The sequence below is a fragment of the Phyllobates terribilis genome, unplaced genomic scaffold (genome assembly GCF_046119375.1).
Source record: "Phyllobates terribilis strain yellow unplaced genomic scaffold, ASM4611937v1 Scaffold_1__5_contigs__length_1240528914, whole genome shotgun sequence".
NCBI lineage: Eukaryota > Metazoa > Chordata > Amphibia > Anura > Dendrobatidae > Phyllobates > Phyllobates terribilis.
The window spans coordinates 986283556-986310313 of record NW_027362761.1 but is presented as its reverse complement, the minus strand read 5'-3'; positions in this window follow the sequence as shown (position 1 = coordinate 986310313).

Sequence of the window (26758 nt, the reverse complement as noted above, 5' to 3'; positions counted from 1 at the left end):
CCAAAACTTTGAGAACTCCACCAAGATGGTGAGTGGCGATGATGTCATAATTAGCGTCTAGTGATGAGCGAGTATGTTTTGTTAACCCTTTCGCCGAGTATGCACGGCCGAGCACAGAGTATTTATTGCGTGCTCGGTGATATGTTTGAATCACTCCCGTGTGCATGATTTGCGATGGTTTGACAGCTTTAATACATGTGAGGAATGTGTAAGAAGCAGACATTCCTCACATGTATCAAAGCTGTCAAAAAGTCTCAAATCATGCACATGGGAGTGATTCAAACATATCACCGAGCACAAAACATACTCACTCATCACTATTAGCGTCACTATCCCGCTTCTATGTCTTTTGAAATGATATCTGATCACAATTAAAGAGGATGCATTGCAGGCAGAGCATGATGAGATGGAGCAAGGAACCATGCATGGTGATTCCACACAGCCCATCCTCATCTCATCCCAATGTGGATTAGGTGACAATGAGGAAGAGGAGGAGGAGGAGGAGGAAGAACAGGAGCTAGTTTCCTGCGCTATAGACGGCACTACCTGCAAAACTGTTATACCATCTGTTCAGCGTGGATGGTCTGAGGACATGGAGGAGGAGGAAGAGAAGAAGGATGAGGAGGAGAGCATAGTCAGTCGTCTTCTTGGTGAGAACACGGAAGTCTTGCCTCTGTGCAGCCTGGCACACATGGCTGAGCCTTTTGGTTCTTGGTTTTGTTTTTGAATACTCTGGCCAGATTCCTATCGGGACTAGAGATGAGCGTTTTTATACTCGAACTGTTCGCCAATCTCAAATTCGAGCTGTTTTGGGCGGTGTTCGAGCCGTTCGGCGAACACGAACAATTTGAGAAAAATTCGGCTGTTCGAGGTTATGTTCGATAACTGTTCGTGCACCAAAATCATAACTGGATTTTTTCTCAGTAATGATGAAAATTAATGTTAATACGCAGTTTGAGTGTACAGCGGGGTGGGGGGAGGGGCAGGGGATGGATCTCTGCAGGAACAATGAAGATCTCCATTTTTTTTTTCTCTTTCCCGCATTTACAGTGGGGAGGTGCAATCTGTCAGCCTATCAGCAGCGCACACACGGAGCGAAGTGCTTTTTTTCACACAAGCAAGGGCATGTGTCATTGGCAGTGTATGTCACATGTCCTTGCCCTATAAGACCAAGCCATTTTCCCCGTCGCCACCATTTTCTCACTGCTGCAGCTGCGTGTTAGACGGCACCGCTGTTGCTGTGTGCGCTATACCTTGTTAATTTCAAGCCAATTTTCGCACAAATCTACAGATAGCTTGGGAGTAGGGAATAGTTGTGATTGCAGTCCTTTTAAGGACTAGGTTACATCATTTCCTACGACTTTTATCAGGCAGGTCTGTGCTCTTAAATAGATAGATTGTGGGAGTAAAGACTAATTGTAATTGGAGTCCTTTTCAGGACTAGGTTACATCAGTTCCTATCAGTTTTTGCCAGGCAGGTCTGTGCCAGTGCTGTGCAAGTTTTTTTCACAGCATTTGGCTGAATCTAGCAAAGCTAATCCTTTTTGGCCTATTGCAGAGTGTGTTAGTCAGTGGAGTAGCCTATCTGTGTTGCAAGATATACCACCTGTGTATAGAATACCATTTTTTTACTGCACCTAGTGAAGTAAAATCTTTTGGGCATAGCATCATTCTATTAGTCCATCTATACTGACCTCCATCAGGTTGCAAATTGAATATATTTTTTTTCTGCATCTAGCTCTGAAAAAATATTGGGCTTCTAGCTGTGTGTGGGACTTGTTGTATTAGTCCATCTATACTGACCTCCATCAGGTTGCAAACTGAATATATTTTTTTCTGCATCTACCTCTGAAAAAATATTGGGCTTCTAGCTGTGTGTGGGACTTGTTCTATTAATCCATCTATACAGACCTCCATCAGGTTGCAAACTGAATATATTTTTTTCTGCATCTACCTCTGAAAAAATATTGGGCTTCTAGCTGTGTGTGGGACTTGTTGTATTAGTCCATCTATACTGACCTCCATCAGGTTGCAAACTGAATATATTTTTTTCTGCATCTACCTCTGAAAAAATATTGGGCTTCTAGCTGTGTGTGGGACTTGTTCTATTAATCCATCTATACAGACCTCCATCAGGTTGCAAACTGAATATATTTTTTTCTGCATCTACCTCTGAAAAAATATTGGGCTTCTAGCTGTGTGTGGGACTTGTTGTATTAGTCCATCTATACTGACCTCCATCAGGTTGCAAACTGAATATATTTTTTTCTGCATCTACCTCTGAAAAAATATTGGGCTTCTAGCTGTGTGTGGGACTTGTTCTATTAATACATCTATACAGACCTCCATCAGGTTGCAAACTGAATATATTTTTTTCTGCATCTACCTCTGAAAAAATATGTGGCCTTCTAGCAGTGTGTGGGACTTTCTCTATTAGTCCATCTATACTGACCTCCATCAGGTTGCAAACTGAATATAATTTTTTTCTGCATCTAGCTCTGAAAAAATATTTGGCCTTCTAGCAGTGTGTGGGACTTTCTCTATTAGTCCATCTATACTGACCTCCATCAGGTTGCAAATTAAAAATAATTTTTATCTGCATCTACAGTACCTCTGAAAAAATATTGGGCTTCTAGCTGTGTGTGGGACTTGTTCTATTAGTCCATCTCTACTGACCTCCATCAGGTTGCAATTTGAATATAATTTTTATCTGCATCTAGCTCTGAAAAAATATTTGGCCTTCTAGCAGTGTGTGGGACTTTCTCTATTAGTCCATCTATACTGACCTCCATCAGGTTGCAAATTGAATATAATTTTTATCTGCATCTAGCTCTGAAAAAATATTTGGCCTTCTAGCAGTGTGTGGGACTTTCTCTATTAGTCCATCTATACTGACCTCCATCAGGTTGCAAATTAAAAATAATTTTTATCTGCATCTACCTCTGAAAAAATATTTGGGCTTCTAGCTGTGTGTGGGACTTGTTCTATTACTCCATCTATACTGACCTCCATCAGGTTGCAAACTGAATATATTTTTTTCTGCATCTACCTCTGAAAAAATATTGGGCTTCTAGCTGTGTGTGGGACTTGTTGTATTAGTCCATCTATACTGACCACCATCAGGTTGCAAATTAAAAATAATTTTTATCTGCATCTACAGTACCTCTGAAAAAATATTTGGGCTTCTAGCTGTGTGTAGGACTTGTTCTATTAGTCCATCTATTCTGACCTCCATCAGGCTGCAAATTGAATATCATTTTTATCTGCATCTAGCTCTGAAAAAATATTTGGCCTTCTAGCAGTGTGTGGGACTTTCTCTATTAGTCCATCTATACTGACCTCCATCAGGTTGCAAATTAAAAATAATTTTTATCTGCATCTACCTCTGAAAAAATATGTGGGCTTCTAGCTGTGTGTGGGACTTGTTCTATTAATCCATCTATACAGACCTCCATCAGGTTGCAAACTGAATATAATTTTTTTCTGCATCTAGCTCTGAAAAAATATTTGGCCTTCTAGCAGTATGTGGGACTTGTTCTATTAGTCCACCTATACTGACCTCCATCAGGTTGCAAATTCAAAATAATTTTTTGTCTGCATCTACCTCTGAAAAAATATTTGGCCTTCTAGCAGTGTGTGGGACTTTCTCTATTAGTCCATCTATACTGACCTCCATCAGGTTGCAAACTGAATATATTTTTTTTCTGCATCTACCTCTGAAAAAATATTGGACTTGTAGCTGTGTGTGGGACTTGTTCTATTAATCCATCTATACAGACCTCCATCAGGTTGCAAATTGAATATAATTTTTATCTGCATCTAGCTCTGAAAAAATATTTGGCCTTCTAGCAGTGTGTGGGACTTTATCTTTTAGTCCATCTATACTGACCTCCATCAGGTTGCAAATTAAAAGTAATTTTTATCTGCATCTAGCTCTGAAAAAATATTTGGCCTTCTAGCAGTGTGTGGGACTTTCTCTATTAGTCCATCTATACTGACCTCCATCAGGTTGCAAATTAAAAATAATTTTTATCTGCATCTACCTCTGAAAAAATATTTGGGCTTCTAGCTGTGTGTGGGACTTGTTCTATTAATCCATCTATACAGACCTCCATCAGGTTGCAAACTGAATATAATTTTTTTCTGCATCTAGCTCTGAAAAAATATTTGGCCTTCTAACAGTATGTGGGACTTGTTCTATTAGTCCACCTATACTGACCTCCATCAGGTTGCAAATTCAAAATAATTTTTGTCTGCATCTACCTCTGAAAAAATATTTGGCCTTCTAGCAGTGTGTGGGACTTTCTCTATTAGTCCATCTATACTGACCTCCATCAGGTTGCAAATTAAAAATAATTTTTATCTGCATCTACCTCTGAAAAAATATTTGGGCTTCTAGCTGTGTGTGGGACTTGTTCTATTACTCCATCTATACTGACCTCCATCAGGTTGCAAACTGAATATATTTTTTTCTGCATCTACCTCTGAAAAAATATTGGGCTTCTAGCTGTGTGTGGGACTTGTTGTATTAGTCCATCTATACTGACCTCCATCAGGTTGCAAATTAAAAATAATTTTTATCTGCATCTACAGTACCTCTGAAAAAATATTTGGGCTTCTAGCTGTGTGTAGGACTTGTTCTATTAGTCCATCTATACTGACCTCCATCAGGCTGCAAATTGAATATCATTTTTATCTGCATCTAGCTCTGAAAAAATATTTGGCCTTCTAGCAGTGTGTGGGACTTTATCTATTAGTCCATCTATACTGACCTCCATCAGGTTGCAAATTAAAAATAATTTTTATCTGCATCTAGCTCTGAAAAAATATTTGGCCTTCTAGCAGTGTGTGGGACTTTCTCTATTAGTCCATCTATACTGACCTTCATCAGGTTGCAAATTAAAAATAATTTTTATCTGCATCTACCTCTGAAAAAATATTTGGGCTTCTAGCTGTGTGTGGGACTTGTTCTATTAATCCATCTATACAGACCTCCATCAGGTTGCAAACTGAATATAATTTTTTTCTGCATCTAGCTCTGAAAAAATATTTGGCCTTCTAGCAGTGTGTGGGACTTGTTCTATTAGTCCACCTATACTGACCTCCATCAGGTTGCAAATTCAAAATAATTTTTTGTCTGCATCTACCTCTGAAAAAATATTTGGCCTTCTAGCAGTGTGTGGGACTTTCTCTATTAGTCCATCTATACTGACCTCCATCAGGTTGCAAACTGAATATATTTTTTTTCTGCATCTACCTCTGAAAAAATATTGGACTTGTAGCTGTGTGTGGGACTTGTTCTATTAATCCATCTATACAGACCTCCATCAGGTTGCAAACTGAATAAAAAATTTTTCTGCATCTACCTCTGAAAAAATATTTGGGCTTCTAGCTGTGTGTGGGACTTGTTCTATTAGTCCATCTATACTGACCTCCATCAGGTTGCAAATTGAATATAATTTTTTTTCTGCATCTAACCCAGCCAATAGTTTTGGCCAAATACCACAGTTTGGCCACTCAGCTCTGCTCGGTTCCCATCCATTGTTTTTTTGTGCAAACAACTCCAGAGTTGTGAATTAGTTAACCACCAAAATGAGTGGAAAAAGGCCTGCTGCTGGTGGAAAGGGGAATAGGTGTGTTGGGAAGGGGAAAAAAGGTTGTGTCCGTGGGGTAGGTGTTAAAGCAACAGTAACATCTGCAGAAGAAAGACCATCTTCCAGCCAAACTAAAAATGTCTACTTCTTTTAGCGGACAATGTGATAAGATCCCTTTCTTACGGCCACGCCAATCGCTACAAATTCCAGATGAGGCACAAAAACAGCAGGTGCTTCAACGGATATCAAGTGCTCCTTTAAGTGGGCTCTCCTCCACATCAACTTCAACATCACAAATACTCCAGTCCTCAAAGGTGTCACCCCAATCGCACTTGCTTCCTCACAGCTCCCAAATCTCCAGCTGCCCGTCTGAGTATGAGGTAGAACAGATGGTTGAGTCTGCAGAGCTGTTTACTCATACTATAGCCTGGGAATCAGAGGTCGACTCCAGCGCTTCTGTGAATCCAGACAAGGAAATGATCTGCACTGATGCCCAGAATCTTTATGAGTCGGATCCAGGACCAGACGCAGAAGGTTCTGACCATAATGTAGACCCTCATTCCCAAACTGTAACTCCTGTTGGTGGAGACAATGGGGAAGACGATGATGAGACTCAAATACCTGATTGGAGCGACAACTTTAGTCTTTTGTCAGGGCAGGAACAGGTTGGCTCTGAGGACGACGGGTGTGATAACGCACAGGGTGATGATGATGAGGTTGGAGATCCCACTTACTGTCAACCCACAGTCAGCCAAGAGATGAGGTCAGCAGAGGAGGTGGAGGAAGATGCTAGTGACGACGAGGTCAGGTTGCGCCTTCCTGGACAGAGACATAGTACTGGAAGCACGTCAACAACTGCATCCTCAAACACAACTCTGCCTCTCACCACAAGTCGTGGTGGCTCTTCAGGTCGCATGGGTGCTAAGCCTTGCATAGCCTGGGCATTTTTTCAGATCGATAAAGATGACCCAACTCGTGTTATCTGTAACATTTGTCAGCAAAAGCTAAGTAGAGGCCAAAAAATACATAGTTTGAGTAGTTCATGCATGAACCGGCACATGGACATGAAGCATAAGTTGCAGTGGGAAGCTCAGTGTGCTACAATGCGGCCTAGCCGGCCGGGCCAACCACCGTCTGCCATATCTTGTGCATCCGCGGCCTCTTCATCCTCTGTGACTGGGGGGACAGCAGTCACACCTGTTTTGGGGCGCAGACCTGCCACCTCTTTACCCGCAACAGCCAGCGTGATTGGCAGGTCATCATTTTCTTTGGAGGTGGTAACACCAGCTGGTGTTGAGCGCTGTCCGACATCGATAGCACCACCTTTGGATCAAGGCAACCTAACATGTCTGCCTGCATCTTCCTCACAGACCGGCAGTTTGCCGGGGACACCCTTATCAACCCCGTCTAAGCACAATAGCCAGCCCTCGGTCCCTCAGATGTGGACAAGTAAAAGACCATTTCCTCCTAGCCATGAGAAAGCTAAGAGGTTGAATTTCACCATCTGCAAGCTCTTGGATACAGAAATGCTGCCTTTCCGCCTGGTGGACACAGAGGATTTTCGAGACCTTATGTCCGTCGCAGTGCCCCAGTACCAGATGCCCAGTCGGCACTACTGCTCAAAGAAAGGTGTGCCTGCGCTCCACCAGCATGTCGCACACAACATCACCGCTTCTTTGAGAAACTCTGTGTGTGACAGGGTGCATTTCACCACAGACACTTGGACGAGTAGGCATGGACAGGGGCGTTACATGTCGCTGACTGGGCACTGGGTAACTATGGTGACAGCAGGACAAGGGGCTGCTGTCCAAGTCTTGCCGTCCCCACGAGTTGTGCGTCAATCCTCTTTATGTCAAAGTTCCTCCACTGCTTCTGCCTCCTCAACCTCCTCTCGGTCTTCCACCCGCACCCAAAGCCTGTCTTGTCATGCCACAAGCTTTCTAACTGTGCAGAAGGGATCCTGCACACCTCTTTACTATGCTGGCAGTAGGGCTCGACGTCATCAGGCGGTTTTTACATTGAAATGTCTGGGAAATGTGAGTCACACAGCTGAGGAGTTGTGGTCAGCTCTGGAGAACCAATTTCATGAATGGTTGTCTCCACTGGACCTGAAACCAGGGAAGGCCGTGTGCGACAATGCTGCAAACCTGGGTGCGGCCCTTCGCCAGGGCAATGTCACACACGTGCCTTGTATGGCTCACGTGTTGAACCTGGTTGTCCAGCAATTTTTAGCCCACTATCCCAGACTAGATGGCCTTCTGCAGAGGGCACGGTCGCTGTGTGCTCACTTCCGCCGTTCGCATCCCGCAGCTCAGCGACTTACATCTCTACAGAAGTCGTTGGGCCTGCCACTTCACCGGCTAAAATGCGATGTGCCTACCCGGTGGAATTCAACTCTGCACATGTTGCAGCGACTGTGGCAGCACCGACAAGCCCTGGTGCAATACATTCTGATGTATAGCCTGGGCCAACGAGATCCAGAGGTGGGGCAAATCACGCTGGAGGAGTGGTCTCAGATGAGGGACCTATGCACCCTTCTGCACAGTTTTGAAATGGCGACGAAGATGTTTAGTGCTGACGATGCCATTATCAGCATGACTATTCCGGTGATTTACATGCTGGAGCACATGTTAAACAGAATTCGGAGTCAGGTGGTGGCACAAGAGGAAGTGGAGGAAGTAGAGGAGGAGGAGTTGTATGCGGAAGGGCTAACATCTGCAAGGTCCAGACGGTCGGCAGCACCAAGGCGGCAGGCATGTGATGGTGGGGGAGATGGATTTACCAGGGCGCATGGTAGCAGCCAAACTAGTGAGGAAGGTGCAGGAGCCCAGGAAGAAGTGGAGGACGAACTGATGGAAGACTCATCAGATGAGAGAGACCTTGATCACATTTCTGTTGTGCGAGGTTGGGGGGAGAGGACAGAGGAAGGAAGCATGATTGTTACCTCGCCACCAACACAACAGGGACTTGGTGCTCCTGGATGCGCAACACACATGAGTGCCTTCTTGCTGCACTACCTGCAACATGACCCTCGAATTGTGAGAATTAGAAATAATCCTGACTACTGGGTTGCCACACTGTTAGATCCCCGGTACAAAAGTAAATTTGCAGAAATTATTCCTGCCATAGAAAGGGATGCACGCATGTAGGAGTATCAGCAGAGACTGTTGCAGAATCTTACATGTGCTTTTCCACAAAATACCAGTGGTGCACGTAGTGAATCTCACAGTTCCAACTTTCCAACCGTGGGACCGTCAAGTGTTCAGCACTCAAACCATAACAGAACCACAGTATCTGCTGGTAACATCAATTTTGTGGAATCATTTCAACACTTTTTTAGCCCATCCTTTGCAAGGCCACAGGAGACAAGAAGTCTGACACATAGTCAACGCCTAGAGACGATGGTACAGGAGTATCTCCAAGTAAACATTGAAGCCATGACTGTGTCACTGGACCCTTGCTCTTTTTGGGCTTCCAATCTGGATAAATGGCCGGAGCTAGCCACTTGCGCCTTGGAGATCTTGTCATGCCCCGCAGCCAGCGTTCTGTCTGAACGTGTGTTCAGCGCTGCTGGTGGTGTGCTGACAGATACGCGCACGCGGCTCTCCACTGATAATGTAGACAGACTCACGTTCATAAAGATGAACAAATCATGGATCCGAAATGACTTTTCTACCCCTGTGTCATCCTGGGGAGAGTAAAAGCTTGATGATTGGTTAAAATCACCCTACCAACCGTTTTAAGCTTTCAAATTACTAATCATGTTTATCTGTATCTTGGCTGGAAAATAATTTGGGCTTTGTAGCAGTGTGCAGCACTGATTCTATTAGGCCATCTATAATAAGCTCCACCAGATTTAAAATTACTAAATATGTTTATCTGTATCTTGACTGGAAAATAATTTGGGCTTTGTAGCAGTGTGCAGCACTGATCCTATTAGGCCATCTATACTAAAGCTTCACCAGATTTAAAATTAATAATAATTTTTAGCTGCATCTAGCCCGGAAAATAATTTTGGGGCTCCGAGATGCGCAAGACACATAAGTGCCTTCTTGCTGCACTACCTGCAGCATGACCCTCATATTGTCAGAAATCGAAGTAATCATGATTACTGGGTTGCCACACTCTTAGATCCCCCAAACTTTTCGATCAACCTTTTCATTTTAATAAAGACCAAAAAAATGGTCATTTTTGAAATTATAAGCATTAGCAGGTTGTTAGAAACTGAAATAAAACAGTTTTCAACTCAAAACTTTATTCTAGGTGATGTTACATTTTCACATAGGACCCCTTGTTCGAAAGGAGCTTCTGAACTCTCTCGTCCATTGAATTTATCAGGTTTTGGATGGTTTCTGCTTCAATTGTTTTGCATGAGGACAGAATACCCTCCCAGAGCTGTTGCTTAGATGTGAACTGCCTCCCGCCATCATAGACACTCCTTTTAATGATGCTCCAAAGGTTCTGAATGGGGTAGAGGTCAGGGGAGCATGGGGGTCACACCATAAGTTTGTCCCCTTTTATGCCCATATCAGCCAGAGATGCAGATGTTTTATGTGCAGCATGAGATGGTGCATTATCATGCAAAAAAATGATCTTGCTGTGAAATACACGGTTCTTCTTCTTGAACCATGGCAGGAAGTGCTGTTTGAGAAAATCCACATACATTATGGAGTTCATCTTTACCGCCTTCAGGGATCCTAAAGGGGCCGACAATCTCTCTCCCCATGATTCCAGCCCAAAACATTACTCCACCTCCTCCTTGTTGGCGCTGTAGCCGTGTTTGCGTGGGGTGTCCATCAACCAGCCATCCTCCACTCCATCCATCTGGACCATCGAGCGCTGCACGGCACTCATCCGTGAACAAAACAGTTTTGAAATCAGTCTTCATGTAATGTTTGGCCCACTGGAGCCGTTTCTGCTTGTGTGAAGTGGATAGAGGAGGTCGACAGGATGGCGTATGCACAGCTGCAAACCTCTGAAGGACCCTGCATCTTGTTGTTCGGGGGACGTTGGAGGCACCAGCAGCTTCAAAAACTTGTCTGCTGCTATGACAAGGCTTTTTTGCCGCTGCTCTTTCAACCTGACGTAATTGCCTGTAGGAAAGAGTCCTCAATTTGCCCTTATCAGCACGCACACGTGTGTACTGTGAATCAGCTACATACTTCTTGATTGCCAAGACACTTCATCCTGATCATCGCACAATGTTGATTGTAGTCATGCCTTGACCTAAACACTCCACAATTTGTTGCTTCTCAGCAGCTGACACATCCTTTTTCTTTCCCATTTTGGCAGAAAATGTAGGCTGCTTAATAATGTGAGACAGCCTTCTTAAGTAGTCTTGCCTTTCATTGGACACACCTGCCAAACTAATTAGCACAGGTGTCTGCAATTGCTTACAGTGATATAAAGAGCCCTGACACACCACCATCAATGAGTTTAACTGACAAACAAACAAATTCTTCCCTTATCACTCGTAAACACTTTTTGCATAATAATTTGGAACACAGTGTACATGTGCTTTTCTACAAAACACCAGTGGTTCACATAGTGAATCTTACAGTTCTAACTTGCCAACCGTGGTCTGTATGGAGTTGTTCAATAAAGGGCCCAAAATTAAGATAACATAGATGGGAGAGGTCTCTATGAATAGGAATTCCTAAGTATTTGATACCCTGTGAGGGCCAGGCAAAGGGAAAGTTGGACTGGATGGAATCCTATATGGATTTGGGGAGGGAGACATCGAGGGCCTCAGACTTCGCTGCATTGATTTTAAAATTTGACCATGTAACAAAGTGATCTATTTCAGCCATAACAGCATGGATGGATATATGTGATTGAGTGATATATACTAGGACATCATCAGCAAATAGAGAGCACTTGTACTCGGTGCCTCCCACCTCAATCCACCTAATATTGGGGTTATGGCGTATTGATGAGAGCAGGTGCTCCGTCACTAGGATGTATAAGAGAGGGGACAGAGAACATCCCTGCCTTGTCCCATTGGTGATTGTGAAAGGTGATGAAAATGTTCTGACGCGCCCCCTGGGCCTTGGGACACCCGGAGCCGGACCCTTTTTGGTGGATGCTGGTGGTTGTAGTCTCCGTGGCGGCGACCCGGTTCCGTGGCTCAGGGCGGTCAAACCAGTGGCGGAACTATTTATGTGGTTTTGATGTTTAAATGTCCGACTACGCCACCCGTGGATTGCGGTCAGAGTGAACCGCCGCTCCAGGGCAGTCCGCTGAGGCTGGTGTTGTGGGTGCAGCAGAGCGTAGCATAACTCCCCACGGGAGGAGTATAGCCTCATGGCAGTGTATGCGGAGGATGGGGGTGATGGTGCAGGGCAGCAGCAGTAACGACACAGAGTCAGTGATGCAGTCCAGGGCCTTTACTCACAGTTCTTATTATCCAGACCATGTCTGCAGGTAACGGCTGCCCACGTCGTACTGTGCTCACCAGGTGAGGGGCTCAGACAACTCCCAGATAACTTTGGAGCGCTTCACAGGACCCGCTTTGTGTGTCCTTTGTCTGGCTTTTCTTACCAACCCTTCTGTCCGGCTGCCTCGGGCCTCCTCTTGGTAAACTTGGCGCCAGTTTCCCTGACCCTATGTGGTGCCTTCCTAGCGGGTGTAGCGAGGGGCTGCGCCACATAAAATGTCACAGCCACCTGTTTCTAGCTGAGGGTCGTTTCCTGCCTCCACTAGTTTTGGGGACCGGTCTCCCCCTTTGGCCTGACCCCTCCACGCAGGTGGATTCGGGCGTGCGGTGGCGACTCGCTCGTCCGCACCCCTGGGATCCCTTCGTTCCTCGTTCCTGGAGCCTTCTCCGCTCCTCTTCCTTCCTTCTCCCTCTTCCAGGCCTGGGCCTCTGTTACTAGGCCCGCCTCCGGAGCAGAGCTCATGCAGAGCCCCTGCACCCTGCCACTTCTGCTCAGACTTCTCTGCACTGAACTAAGATGGTGCCCACCTTTTATACTCCCTTCTCAATGCACCCAGGAACTGCTTCCTCCCTGCTCCTGCACTACAGGGTTCCCCTTCCTCAGTGTTCCCTCCCCCCACTCCAGCCAGGGACAGGGACTGTCGTGCCCATCTCAGGGGCATATTGGTCGCCCTGCCCCACGGCAATGTGGTGTAATGCATGCAGGTGTCGGGTCCTGATCCACACTACATCCTTACCTGAGAGTGAGATATCACACCTCTGGGTGAGGTGCAATACCTCTGTAGCAACCGAGCCCTCAGGGTGCTACAGTTCCATTTATCTTCAGCCTAGGTGACGTATTGCGATACAGGGCCGTGATTTTGGCTATAAAAGGGTCCCCTAGACCCCTACCCCAAGCTTTTTAAGAGAATCATATATGGCGTGCCAGGAGACTCTATGGAATGCTTTCTCAGCATCCAACGAGAGTATCTAATTACAAATTTTTAACTGCATCTAGCCCAGGAAATACTTTGTGCCTAGTAGCAGTGTCTGCTAGTCAGCGGATTATCCCGGCTGTTAAGCAAGCTACACCACCTGTAGTTTGGACACTTAATTTTTTCAAAGGAAATGCTTCGGGACCACGGGATACTCAGTGAAGAGCATCAGGAGGCACCCCAAGGCATAGGGGCTGGGACTGGCAGTAGGATGCCATGTGGTGGACAGCCGAGCTCGATCCTTATAAAAGCTTTTTAACTGCAGCAGCTTTAGTGGACGCTACTGGAGCTGGAATTACGCGGCTGCTGGCATGAGACTTGCCCTCCAATAGATCCTTGTAAATGGATTTAAAGTGTATTCATTCAAATTAGAGAGACAATTTAAATTAAAAAGCTTAGAGCTGCCTCCACCACAGGGGGGCTCGCTCGACCCACCAGCGGACAGGCACCAGTATTGGGAGAGGGGGGCTGGCCGTCAGGGTTCACCGCGGCTCTGGCACAAACCCGGCGACGCGGAGGTGGCACGGGCAGGAGCGGACTGAACGTGTCGGCTTCTCACTTTTTGGATTTTAGAAGGGCATGACATGCCTATATCTGTGTCTCCCCCTCCTTTTACTCCTCCACCTCTTTTCTTTTCGCATGACTATATGTACTTGTCACTTTTCCATGTGTTAGTTGTGTCTTCTGAGCAGTTTGTCAGCTTTTGGACACCTTTGAAGGTGTTTTCTATGTGTTTCTATGTGTTTTTGTTTGCCTGCCATTGGTTTTAACGGTGTTCGAAGGTGTTCGACGAACAGTTCGACGAACAGTTCGGCGAACACACGGATGTTCGACGAACCGAACCGAACTCGAATACTACGGGGGTGGCTCAACACTAATCGGGACTTATTTATACGAGTAAATGGCTAGATGAGGCTAGAGAGGTTTTTCTGGTAATGAACACGATAGCACCACTTCAGTTGAACCAAATTTGAAGAATATTTTTGTGGATCTTTTGGAGGCATATAGGAATAACATTAAGTCGTGGTGGGAAATCCAATCTTTAGAAAAGTATATCAAACAAGGAATAGTACCACAGGGACTCAGGATTAATTTAGTACCTGCACCCAGGAGTAGATATGATAATCTTCTCTTAAGGTGGGAGAAAGAATCAGCAGCCTCCTCATTATGATTTATGCAGATTCTCCTTGAGGAGGAAAAAGTAACCTTTGATAACTCCTCAACTAACCTTAAAGAGCATATTGAGCGTGCTCTGAAGTTTAAAACTTCCTCGGAATTCTGCACTAGAGAAGAGAACCCAAAGGTATCAGTTGAAAAATATCAGCTTACTTTGAAAGATCGTAAGCACAAACGATGTTTAAGAGATCTTGCCCACTTTAAGGATAAACAAGCTTATCCTGCTCTCTCCAATAAACCGGGTGGCCCAACTGATATTTCATCCTTGGATCTAGAATCTTCTGACACTTAACATTCAAGGAGGGAAGTGTTCAGGTCTGTAGCTAGATCTAGAGGTCATGGGAGAAGAGGCCAGAATAGGAGATGGCTAAGTCGAGAGCGTTTGGGTCAGGTACCCTCGTATTCCTCCTCTTCCTCATTAGCATCTACCTCAGGTACGACTTCTTTTTTAGATATTTTTTACGAGATTGGACTGCAGCCTAAAACAGATAGGGCACTCTGGGAGATCATCAGCAACCAAGGGTCAATGGAGACTTAACCAAAAGGTGGATAACTCCGATAGTACTATTATTAATTTATCATCACATGTCCTTACTGACACTGAAAGGAAAGTATTAAAGGCAGGCCTGTCCTTTGTACCGACTACTCGGTTTGATCCCTTTACCTGGGTAAAAGACTAAAATCTTTTTTTGAGGAACCTCAGATGGAAAAAATTCTTTACTCTGAATGACAAAGCCAAATGTCAACAATTGGGGATTGGGATGGATGAGCACTCTGATGTCTATTTATTAACACATCTGGCAGATGAAAGTGCCCATGATGTAGGACAAGGCCCCTTCTCAGATTTGAAGCTAAAAAGCTCTAAATTGCCACCCCTGGGTGAAGTCAGTAGTATTGATATATTTTTTCAACATTAGTCACTGAGGAGATTGAAAAGATCAACCCTAGATTACATAAAATCAATTCTAATCTTACTTTTGAAGAACGTAGAGCCTTACAAGATCTGAATAAGGATACCTCTCTGTTGATCAAACCCTCCGACGAGGGGGATAATGTAGTTATCCTTGACTGTGATAGTTATGTGACAATGTGTATGGACATTCTAGCAGATGCCACAACTTACCAAACATTATGTAACGATGGACTTTATTAGGACTCTGTCGAAAATACTTCAACAAGCCAAAACTGATGGGCTGATCTCCAAAACTGAATTTTTATTTCTGCTCCAAAAATATCCAATGATTGCAACGTTCTATGCGCTCCCAAAGATTCATAAGGGTTATCCACCTTTGAAAGGGAGACAGATTGTGTCGGGTATTGATGCCTTAAGTCAAAACTGTAGCATCTACCTGGACCAGATTCTTAGACCTCCTATCTTAGGGACACAACCGATCTTCTAACTAAATTAGATGGTATCACTGTTGATCCAGGCACCATGCTAATATCTATTGATGTGGATGCATTATATTCTAGTATCCATCATACAGCAGGCCTGCAGGCAGTGGAGTCATTTTTAAGTACGAGAGGCAATCATTTTATCTCGCATAACAGATTTGTTATTCAACTTCTTGACCATGTGTTGAGACACAATTATTTTCTTTTTCATGGCAGGTTTTACCACCAGCTCAGGGGCACAGCAATGGGGAGCCCTTGTGCTCCCACGTATGCTAACTTGCTCCTGGGCTGGTGGGAGGACACGGTTCTTTTTCAGGATGGGGATATCATCTGGGGCCCCTTTATTCAAATTTGGGGCCGTTATATAGATGACATCCTCATCCTTTGGACTGGTGATAAGTCATCTTTCATTGATCTCATGCAATACTTGAATGCTAATAACCTAGGTTTAAAATTGACCTATGAAATAAGTGATAAGAAGATTGCTTTCCTTGATGTGATGATTTCAATTGATGAGTTGGGCCTTTTGAGATCCTCAAATTATCGTAAACCTACGGCAGCTAACAGTCTACTTAAATGGGGGAGTTATCATCCAACCCCACAAAAATGAGGGATCCCGAAGGGTCAGTTTTTAAGATTAAGAAGGAACTGTTCCTCAACCTCTGACTTCTGTAAGAAGGCTGTAGATCTCAAAGAAAGGTTTTTATGCTGGGACTACCCAGCCAACATAGTCAAGGCGGCATATAAGAATGCGCTTGGACAAGATAGGTCCAAACTATTGTTACCTCATACCAGACCAGAACCTGAATCCATGACAAGACTGATTGGTACTTTTGACGACCAACATATATGGCAAACTGACCCCGACATTAAGAAGTGGATTTCACATTCACCCTCAGTCACTTTTAGGAGGGGTAAATCGATCAGGGATCACCTAGTACATACCCCTCCTAGGAAGGAGGGTACCTGGTTGGATAGAAGATCAGTTGGCACCTTTAGATGTGGCCATTGCAGCTTCTGTAAGTTTGTTTCACCATCTACAACCTTCTCTAATGCAGTAACTAAGCGTATTTATAAGAACAGACACTTCGCCAATTGTACAATTACAGGTGTAATATATCTCTGTACTTGCAGATGCCCAAAAGATTATGTCGGAAAAACTAAAAGGCAGTTCAAAATCCGTATTGGGGAACATTTAGGTGACATCAGACACAAAAGGGAGACACCCCTAGCGAAACATGTAAACACTTATCATGGTGGTAATCTAGACTCTATTTCGTTTCGCTCTGTTGAAGTGATTAGCCCTCGAGCCCGCCAGGGCGATTGGGATAAAGTGAAACTGCGAGGGAATGTAGATGGATTTTCTGGCTGGAATCCCAAAACCCAGGAGGTATAAATGAACAACTAAACTTCTCTAGCTTTGTCTAAGTCTACTCGTTTTATTAGCATACCCACTCATAAGAATCAATACTGGCATTATGTCATTTGGACTTATATATACATTTACTGTCTCATGGTCGGTATCCTGGTCCATGAAAGTTTGGACAATCAGACTACTGGTATTTCCTGCTAGTCTCTGTATTTAGACCCTTAGGACATACAGTTTAGTGGGCTTATAACTCTTTATTATTACACCTCTATATTTCCCCCTCTTCTAATGACCGGTACTGATTTGTACATTATTATACCGTTTTTTTTTCATCAACAAATCCTCTATGCCTAGTGTTAGGATCTTATTTGTGTCTTATTTGATGTCTATAACTTCCTGATCTTGCGCTTGTTATAACTTATAGAATTGATGTTTTCTGCTTTTTCTAAGCGCTGGTGAGATGCATCTGCGTTCCACCATGATCGTGCGGCCGAAGTGGCGTCATGTGTCTGTCGCGGGTGGAAGTACTGGTGACACGCATATGCGTTCCATTGAGCTCGCGTGGTGGATGTGACTTACATTGCCACAGGCGGAAGAAACAAATCGCCGTTGGCACGCACTCAGCGTTCCAGCAGTGCCTCATGGTGGTGATTGCTCTACCGCGCTAGATACGGCTGACAGGTGTTTCCTGTACAAGTACTGCAGGGGGTGTATTTAAGCCTGATGGGTCACTGACTCTTTTGGCTTGGTGATTCAATTGATGGGATATATTTACTTCTCCATCCAGCCCTACCTATTATGGTGTACTTCTGTGATTGTCCCCTGATGAGCCCTGACCTAGGAGGGGGCGAAATGCGTTGGGACTGGGACCTCATCTTTATATAGTGATAATGAAGCAATCAGCATCAGATAAGTCTGCAATCTAACAGTTTGTTATTACGTGATTGCTGTGATGTGAATTTATTTAGCACATTGCACTAACTACTGGGAGTATAGCACACATCATTACCATGAATTATTGAGCATCACATGTCTGTTATCCATCAGTCTCTTTTTTTTTTGACTGCTGTAACATTACCTCAATGAGAACATTTGACTAACACTGTTGTTATTATATAATTATTAAAGTGGTCTGCAGATACCTTTTTTGGCCATTATGTGGGTTAACTGAGACACAAAAAATAAGTTATCTTATTGACACTCCTTACCCATCTTATTATAACGGTTGTGATGTAAATTTATTTAGCACATTGCTCTAAGTATTGGGAGTGTAGTGTACATCATTACCATGAATTTTTGAACATCAGATGTCTCTGTTATCTAGCAGTCTTTTTCTTTTCTATTTTTGACTACTGTTATATTACCTCAATGAGAATATTTGAGTAACACTGTTGTTATTATATGATTACTAAAGTGGTCTGCAGATACCTTTTTTTCGGCCATTTTGTGGGTTAACTGAGACGCAAATAGCTATTCTAATTCTATATTTATTGATAGGGACACATGGTCTCTTCAATTTTTTACAACTATAACCCTAATGTTTTTGGGGCATTGACATTGATTGTTTGTGGTCATTTCAATAGAATAAGTTATCTTGTTGACACTTCTTACACATCTTATCATAACTGATGCATGGTTCTTTACTCTTACAGCATATCAACTTTTGATATGACTGTCAAGTCCCCCAATTTTGGGACACCGGTTTATTTTTTGTTCCTGTTTTTTGTTTTTATGTTTGTATGTCTGTATAGCGATGTGCTAGGGACAGGCAAGGGACAGCCTCCGTGGAGCGGGGACCCCACGCCGACACATTAGGGTGATTACTCCGCTGTTAAGTAGGGCATTCCTCCCTTAGGGCCTATAGGGTAAGTCTGCATAGCATTTTGTGCTGCCCCATTGCCTTTCCTTCCCCATACTTTTATCTGAATTTTTGTCCTGAAATATTGCTATTATCTTTTAAAATATCTATTAAAAGTTATATCTTAAGGTGTATACTATGTTCTCTGTGGTTTTTGAAGTACCAGAAGGCCCTTGTTGCGGAATTATTAAAAAAATTCCCATCTGAAAACGCTGGCGGCAGAGGTCACAGTTCGTTGGACAACCATGGAGTACAGGCGAAAGAGACACAAATGCAATCGAGCAGAGGCAGAGGAACACTCAAAGCTCTGGGACAGTTTTCTCAGACCCTCCCATCACACAAGCCCTGATGTGTGGGGTACTCTCAAGGAATGAAAAGTTTCAGAAGATGGTGAGTGAGTACCTTGCCAACTGTACCAACGTCCTCCATGATTTCTCTGTGCCTTATAATTATTTTGTATCCGAGCTGGACACATGGCATGAACTGGCTCTCTATGCCTTGCAGGTCCTGGCCTGCCCTGCCGCTAGCATTTTGTCAGAGCGGGTTTTTAGTGCCGCTGGTGGAATTATAACTGACAAGTGCATCTGCCTGTCAACTGAAAATGCTGACAGGCTGACTATTAGAAAACTGAACAAGGGCTGGATTGGGCCAGACTTCTCAACACCACCGAATGATAGCAGCATAGCATAAACTCAAATGGTGTCTTTTTTTGGGAGGTCTAACTCTATTCCTATGCACCTCTGTCTTCACACCCAGACATGGGTATACGTTTCCTGATGTTGTCTATTTGCTCTTGTCCTCCTCCTTCGCATGCTCATCCTCCACCACCATATCACCACCATGGGTACCATATCAACATATCTACATCTCTTGCCAGGGACTTTGGAGTTCCTCCAAATTTTTGGCAGCCATTGCTTCACTGCATAGGCATACAGTATGGGAGACCCATTTCTTAATAATGGGAAAATTGTTTTCAGGAGGCCCTCCAACGTCTACATCTCTTGCAAAGGGGATTGAAGTTCCTCCAAAGTTTTGGCAGCCATTGCTTCACTGCATAGGCATACAGTATGGAAGACCCATTTCTTAATAATGGGAAAATTGTTTTCAGGAGGCCCTCCGACGTCTACGTCTCTTGCAAAGGGGATTGAAGTTCCTCCAAAGTTTTGGCAGCCATTGCTTCACTGCATAGGCAAACAGTATGGGAGAACCACTTCCTAATAATGGGAGCATTTATTGCAGGAGGCCCTCCGACCTCTATGTCTCTTGTAAGGGACACTGGAGTTCCTCCAAATTTTTGGCACCGTTGCTTCACTACATAGGCAAACAGTATGGGAGACACACTGCCTAATAATGGGAGCATTTTTTGCAGGAGGCCCTCCGACCTCTACGTCTCTTACAAGGGGCATTGGAGTTCCTCCAAATTTTTGGCAGCCGTTGCAGTCACTTCATATGCAATAACGGTATAAGTAACCAACTCGTTAATAATGGGAACAACAAAGCATAGCCGGCTGATGGCTCTCTAACAATAGCGAGGACCGACTGCTGGCCTTTTAAGAATAGTAAGGGCTGCCTGATGGCCCTATAAAAATAGGCTTTCTTATATTCATAGTCCCTCCATCATAAGTTAAACAGGATGTGTCTGATAATGTGTCACACACCACATGGCCAGATAAGGTTGTAAAATGTTAAAATTACATTTCCTGGTGAATGCATTTGTCTTGGTTGAAAGCAATGCAAAAGTGCAAAAACGCATCAAAAACGCTACGTGTGAACATAGCGCAAGGTGTGGAGGAGCATTTTTGTTTTTGTATATTTATTTTGCCTTATATACAAGTCATTACTCTGGAAAGCATGTTCCTTAACATATTTCCTTGGAAAATCCATTTTGGTTTCGTTTTTGTATGTTTTATTGTGAGTCCATAAAAGTGGCGCAATACCTCTGACAACATTGTTGACAGCAGCTACCCGGGAGTCAGAAGTGCTTACAGGCGTGTACCCTATCCTGTTCCCATGTAATTTAAGCACTGTTCCCATTGATTTGGGTAATTTTTAGGCCCTCTACAGACCCCCGGGGGGAGCCGCTGGAAAAATGCTTGAGTTTCCCATAGACTTACATTGGGCTCGTTACTCGATCCAAGCACTCGAGCATTCCAATTTGCTTGACTCGAACAACGAGTACCCAAGCATTTTAATGCTCGCTCATCACTATTAATTATATGTAAAATAAATAATGCATGCATCCTTTGAAAGCGCACAATGAATAATAGAAGGAAAGTCTCTTATAGTTTTGCATTGAATACCTGATAGACATGCTGGGCAATTTAGGAAAACTGGAAGCTACAGTTTACAGTTCATTTGGAAGTCAATAGAGTGTGCTGCTTATGTACAGTCTAGTGCAATAATATAGGAAAAAAATGAAATTCAACTGATTTTTAGTGCCAGCCATTAATAAGTTGTGTATTCGATTCAATAGCACATACAGATTTAGCAAGCACATAGGATTCTAATAGACAGTATATTAGAATGGCACAATACAGATTAAACAAAGGTAATCATGATTCACAATGGACCATCTTTATAACTTGTTACAAAAATTTATCTCACTTTAAGAGTAACCATTATTTTAATTTTTATTTCATAAATCAATATTATGTGTGAAAAAAAGCAACTTTGTAATAGATCTTATTAGTGAAATCCAATTCTTTCTCCTCTTGGACAAACATTTAATGGCAAAATTCTCAGTACTTGGGTAAAACCTGTATTCAGTGAAGACAGATTTTTACATTACAGAAATATGAAATGGCAATTGATACTGATAAGATTCTATATTATTGGGTTTTGAGAACACAGCAGCAATTGGAACACATAAATAAATATCACATAGATATTCATATTGCTGCAAATACATGGGCCGATAAATACCAATCGTCAAAGAAGACTAGATGGGAAAATTACCACGAGGTCATTAAGGATGACACAACAGGTCATATTGAAAAAGTAAGAAGCAAAACTTTATCGGTAATATAAATAGACAGGATAGATGAGAGAAATGCTATGGGCAAATGTACATGCTATAACCAACAATAATATGTGCACATAGCAGTGGAACGTATGCTGACAAATACATTAATAAATTCCACAGTGGAAACATGACATGCTCCATTAGTAACAATGGGAGTTACATCATATACATAAACAATCTATGGACAATTAAGCCCAGCAACAGCGTATTCACTGGGGGGAAGAAAATATAGACCCCATATGCCCTTATGGAGCAACAGTCGACGGACCACCACAGTGCACACGTGTGGCAAACCTATCCTCACCATCAGAGGTTTTAATGAAAACCAGGTAGTCACTTAGCCTTACCCCTCCGAATAAGTCATACCCACCGGCGTCACTGACAGAAGTTCAATAGATTCAATAGATTTAATAGACTGTATGAAACTCCCATACAAAAGCACACAAGCAAGAGATTACAAGAAATTGAATTAGATGAAAGCATATTATAAAAAATTTTATAAAAAAGTGCATGATTGTACAGAATGCTTTAATGATTGTTTTAAATTTAACACCTTTACACCAGAGCAAGTTTTTACTAGAGATGAGCAGTGTTCGACTCGAACTGTTCGCCAAACTCAAATTTGAGCTGTTTTGGGCGGTGTTCGAGTCGTTCGACGAAAGCGAACGATTTGCAAAAAAATTGGCTATTCGAGGTTATGTTCGATAACTGTTCGCGCACCGAAAGCGTAACTGGATTTTTTCACATCATGCAGGGATTGTCTGCCACAAATTGTAATGCCACAGCTATGGTGGTTGTGGCATTACAGTGATTGCCCAAATCGATGGGAACAGTGCTCACAGTGAAAAATGAAAAGCCGGCAATTCAGCAGCGGCATACACTGGTACTCGACAATTTAGAACAGAAAGAATAGAGCATCAAAAATAGATTAGATAGATAGAAACATGTCAGTCACATATATAAGAAGTACAGTGACAGTGTTGGTTACTGTACTTGTCATATAGTGTTAAATGATTTATTAAAAAAAATAATAGCGTTTTCATGCACCGTCTCTTTAAAAAAAACGGCCGGCAATTCAGCATCGGTACCCGACAATTTAGAATCGAAAGAATAGAGCATCACACATAGATTAGATAGATAGAAACATGTCAGTCACATATATAATAAGCACAGTGATAGTGTTAATTACTGTACTTGTCATTTAGTGTTAAAATAAAGGATTAATAAAAAAAAAAATTGGTGTGGGGTTCCCCGTAATTTTAGTCTCTAGCGGAGGTTAAGCAGACAGCTGGGGCAGATGTTTGAAGCCTGGGAAAGAGGTAATACCCACGGAGCTTCCCAGGCTGCTAATATCAGCCCCCAGCTGAATACCTAGCCTTTACTAGCTATTAAATGGGGGACCTAAAAAAAAAGATGTGGGGTCCCCCCTATTTTAATAGCTAGCAAAGGCTAGGCAGACAGCTGGGGGCTGATATTAATAGCCAAGAAGGGTGCCATGAATATTGCCCCCCCAGATAGAAACACCAGCCGTCAGCCGCCCCAGAAATGGCGCATGCATAGGATGCACCAATTCTGGCACTTAGCCTTGCTCTTACCACTGCCCTGTAGCAGTGGCAGTGGGGTAATAGGGCTGGGGTTGATGTCAGCTTATAATGCCAGCTGACATCAAGCCCAGGTTACTGGTTACTTATAATGCCAGCTGACATCAAGCCCATTACTAACCCCATAGTCAAAGTTAAAAAAAACCCACAAACACCCAGAATAAAGTCCTTTAATTGAAATAAACACACAATTCTTTATTGTTCTAAATTAAACCATACTTACCATCACGCCCATTCCAGCTGAGGCCAATGTCTACTGCAATAAAAGTAAAATAATAAAGCAACCTCATCCTTACCTTTCCATGGTTCCCAGGATGGCTCCAGCTCTGCTACATTCACATGACAGGCTGGATCGCAGCCGAAAGCTGCCATCCAGCTTGTCATGCCGCAGACACTGAGAAGCGCAGGCATGTTTGCGCTCCTCAGTGTCTGGCTGTGACGGCATCCAGATGAGTCAAGTTCATGTCCAATGAACTCAGCTCACCTAATGCACGTCACTGACAGAGTGGGAAAATTCTCCTGCGCTTGGCGTGAGCGCAGGAGAATTCTCTCATGCTCACGGCAAGCAGAGAAGAATTTTCCCACGCTGTCAGTGACATGCATGAGGTGAGCTGAGTTCATTGGACATGAACTTGGCTCATCTGGATGCCGTCACAGCCAGACACTGAGGAGCACAAGCATGCCTGCGCATCTCAATGTCTGCGGCATTGCAAGCTGGATGGCAGCTTTCGGCTGCGATCCAGCCTGTCATGTGAATGTAGCAGAGCTGGAGCTGTCCTGGGAACCATGGAAAGGTAAGGATGATGTTGGTTTATTATTTTACTTTTATTGCAGAAGACATTGGCTTCAGCTTGAATGGGCGTGATGGTAAGTATGGTTTAATTTAGAACATTAAAGAATTGTGTGTTTATTTCAATTAAAGGACTTTATTCTGGGTGTTTGTGTTTTTTTTTTTAACTTTGACTATGTGGTTAGTAATGGGGGTGTCTTATAGACGCCTCTCCATTACTAACCTGGGCTTGATGTCAGCTGGCATTATAAGCTGACATCAACCCCAGCCCTATTACCCCACTGCCACAGCTACAGCGCAGTGGGAAGAGCGAGGCTAAGTGGAGGAATTGGCGCATCCTATGGATGCGCCATTTCTGGGGTGGCTGACGGCTGGTGTTTCTAGCCTGGGAGGGGGCCAATATTCATGGCACCCTTCCTGGGCTATTAATATCAGCCCCCAGCTGTCTGCCTAGCCTTTGCTAGCTATTAAATTAGGGGGGACCCCACTTAATTTTTTTGGGGGGTCCCCCATTTTAATAGCTAGTAAAGGCTAGGTATTCAGCTTGGGGCTTATATTAGTAGCCTGGGAAGCTCCGTGGGTATTACCCCCTTCCCAGGCTTCAAACATCTGCCCCAGCTGTCTGCTTAACCTCCGCTAGAGACTAAAATTATGGGGAAACCAACGCCATTTTTTTTTTTTTATAAATCCTTTATTTTAACACTAAATGGCAAGTACAGTAATCAACACTATCACTGTACTTATTATATATATTGTGACTGACATGTTTCTATCTATCTAATCGATTTGTGATGCTCTATTCTTTCGATTCTAAATTGTCGGGTACCGATGCTGAATTGCCGGCCGGTTTTTTTAAAGAGACGTTGCATGAAAACACTATTATTTTTTTTAATAAATCATTTAACACTATATGACAAGTACAGTAACCAACACTGTCACTGAACTTCTTATATATGTGACTGACATGTTTCTATCTATCTAATCGATGTGTGTTGCTCTATTCTTTCTGTTCTAAATTGTCGGGTACCGCTGCTGAATTGCCGGCCTGCTTTTTTAAAGAGAGTGTCTTCTGAGCAGTTTGTCAGCTTTTGGACACCTTTGAATGTGTTTTCTATGTGTTTTTATTTGCCTGCCATTGGTTTTAACGGTGTTCGACGGTGTTCGACAGTATTCTAAGGTGTTCGACGAACAATTCCACGAACATCCCGGTGTTTTGCGAACCGAACCGAACCCGAACACTACGGGGGTGGCTCAACACTAGTTTTTACCTCCCTGGCAAGGCCAAATTTTTAAAAACAGACATGTCACTTATACGTGGTGATAAATTTGCAATGCTTCTACATATCCCAGTGAAAATTATTTTATTATGACATATTGTACATTATATTAGTAGTATATTTCTGGAAATAAAATTTGTGTTTACTTATGACAATATCAAATGAATTTTTATACACTTAAAACAGATATTCATAAAACACAAAATAGTTAATATATAACAGTTTATATATGTCTACTTTTTGTCAGCGTCACTTTTGAAATGTCTTTTTTTATTAGGGTGTTTAGAAAGCTTTAACGTTTGCAGAAAATTTTCACTTTCACTAGTCATACCAGACTTAAAGGGGTATTCCCATCTCCAATATCCTATTCCAATATGTAGTAGACTAGCTATTGAACTCGTTCTACGCCCGGGTGGCGAGCATTTTTATTGGTATATGGTCTCCCATGCTGGTATGTGCTGCCCCCTCCTGGTATTTGTGCAGCCCCCATCCTGTCCCCACCATCCTATCTTGGTATGCATGGCACCCCTCATCCCTATCCTGGTATGCATGGCACTCCTCACCCCCAATCCTGGTATGTATGGCACCCCTCAACCCCAATCCTGGTATGCATGGCACCCCTCAACCCCAATCCCGGAAGGCATGGCACCCCTCATCCCCAATCCCACTAAGCATGGCTCCCCTCATTCCCAATACCAGTATGCATGGCACCCCTCATCCCCAATCCTGGTATGCATGGCACCCCTCATCCCCAATCCTGGTATGTATGGCACCCCTCATCCCCAACCCCGGTATGCATGGCACCCCTCATCCCCAATCCCGGTATGCATGGTACCCCTCATCCCCAATCCCGGTCTGCATGGCTCCCTCATCCCGAATCCTGGTATGCATAGCTCCCTCATCCCCAATCCTGGTATGCATGGCTCCCTCACCCACAATCCTGGTATGCAAGGCACCCTTCATCCCCAATCCTGGTATGCATGGCACCCCTCACCCCCAATCCTGGTATGCATGGCACCCCTCATCCCCAATCCTGGTATGCATGGCTCCCTCATTCCCAATCCTTGTATGTATGGCATCCTTCATCCCCAATCATGGTATGCATGGCACCCTTCATCCTCAATCCTGGTATGCATGGCACCCCTCATCCCCAATCCTGGTATGCATTGCTCCGTCATCCCCAATCCTGGTATGTATGGCTCCCTCACCCTCATCCTGGCATGCATGGCACTCCTCATCCCTATCCTCGTATGCATGGGCACCTCA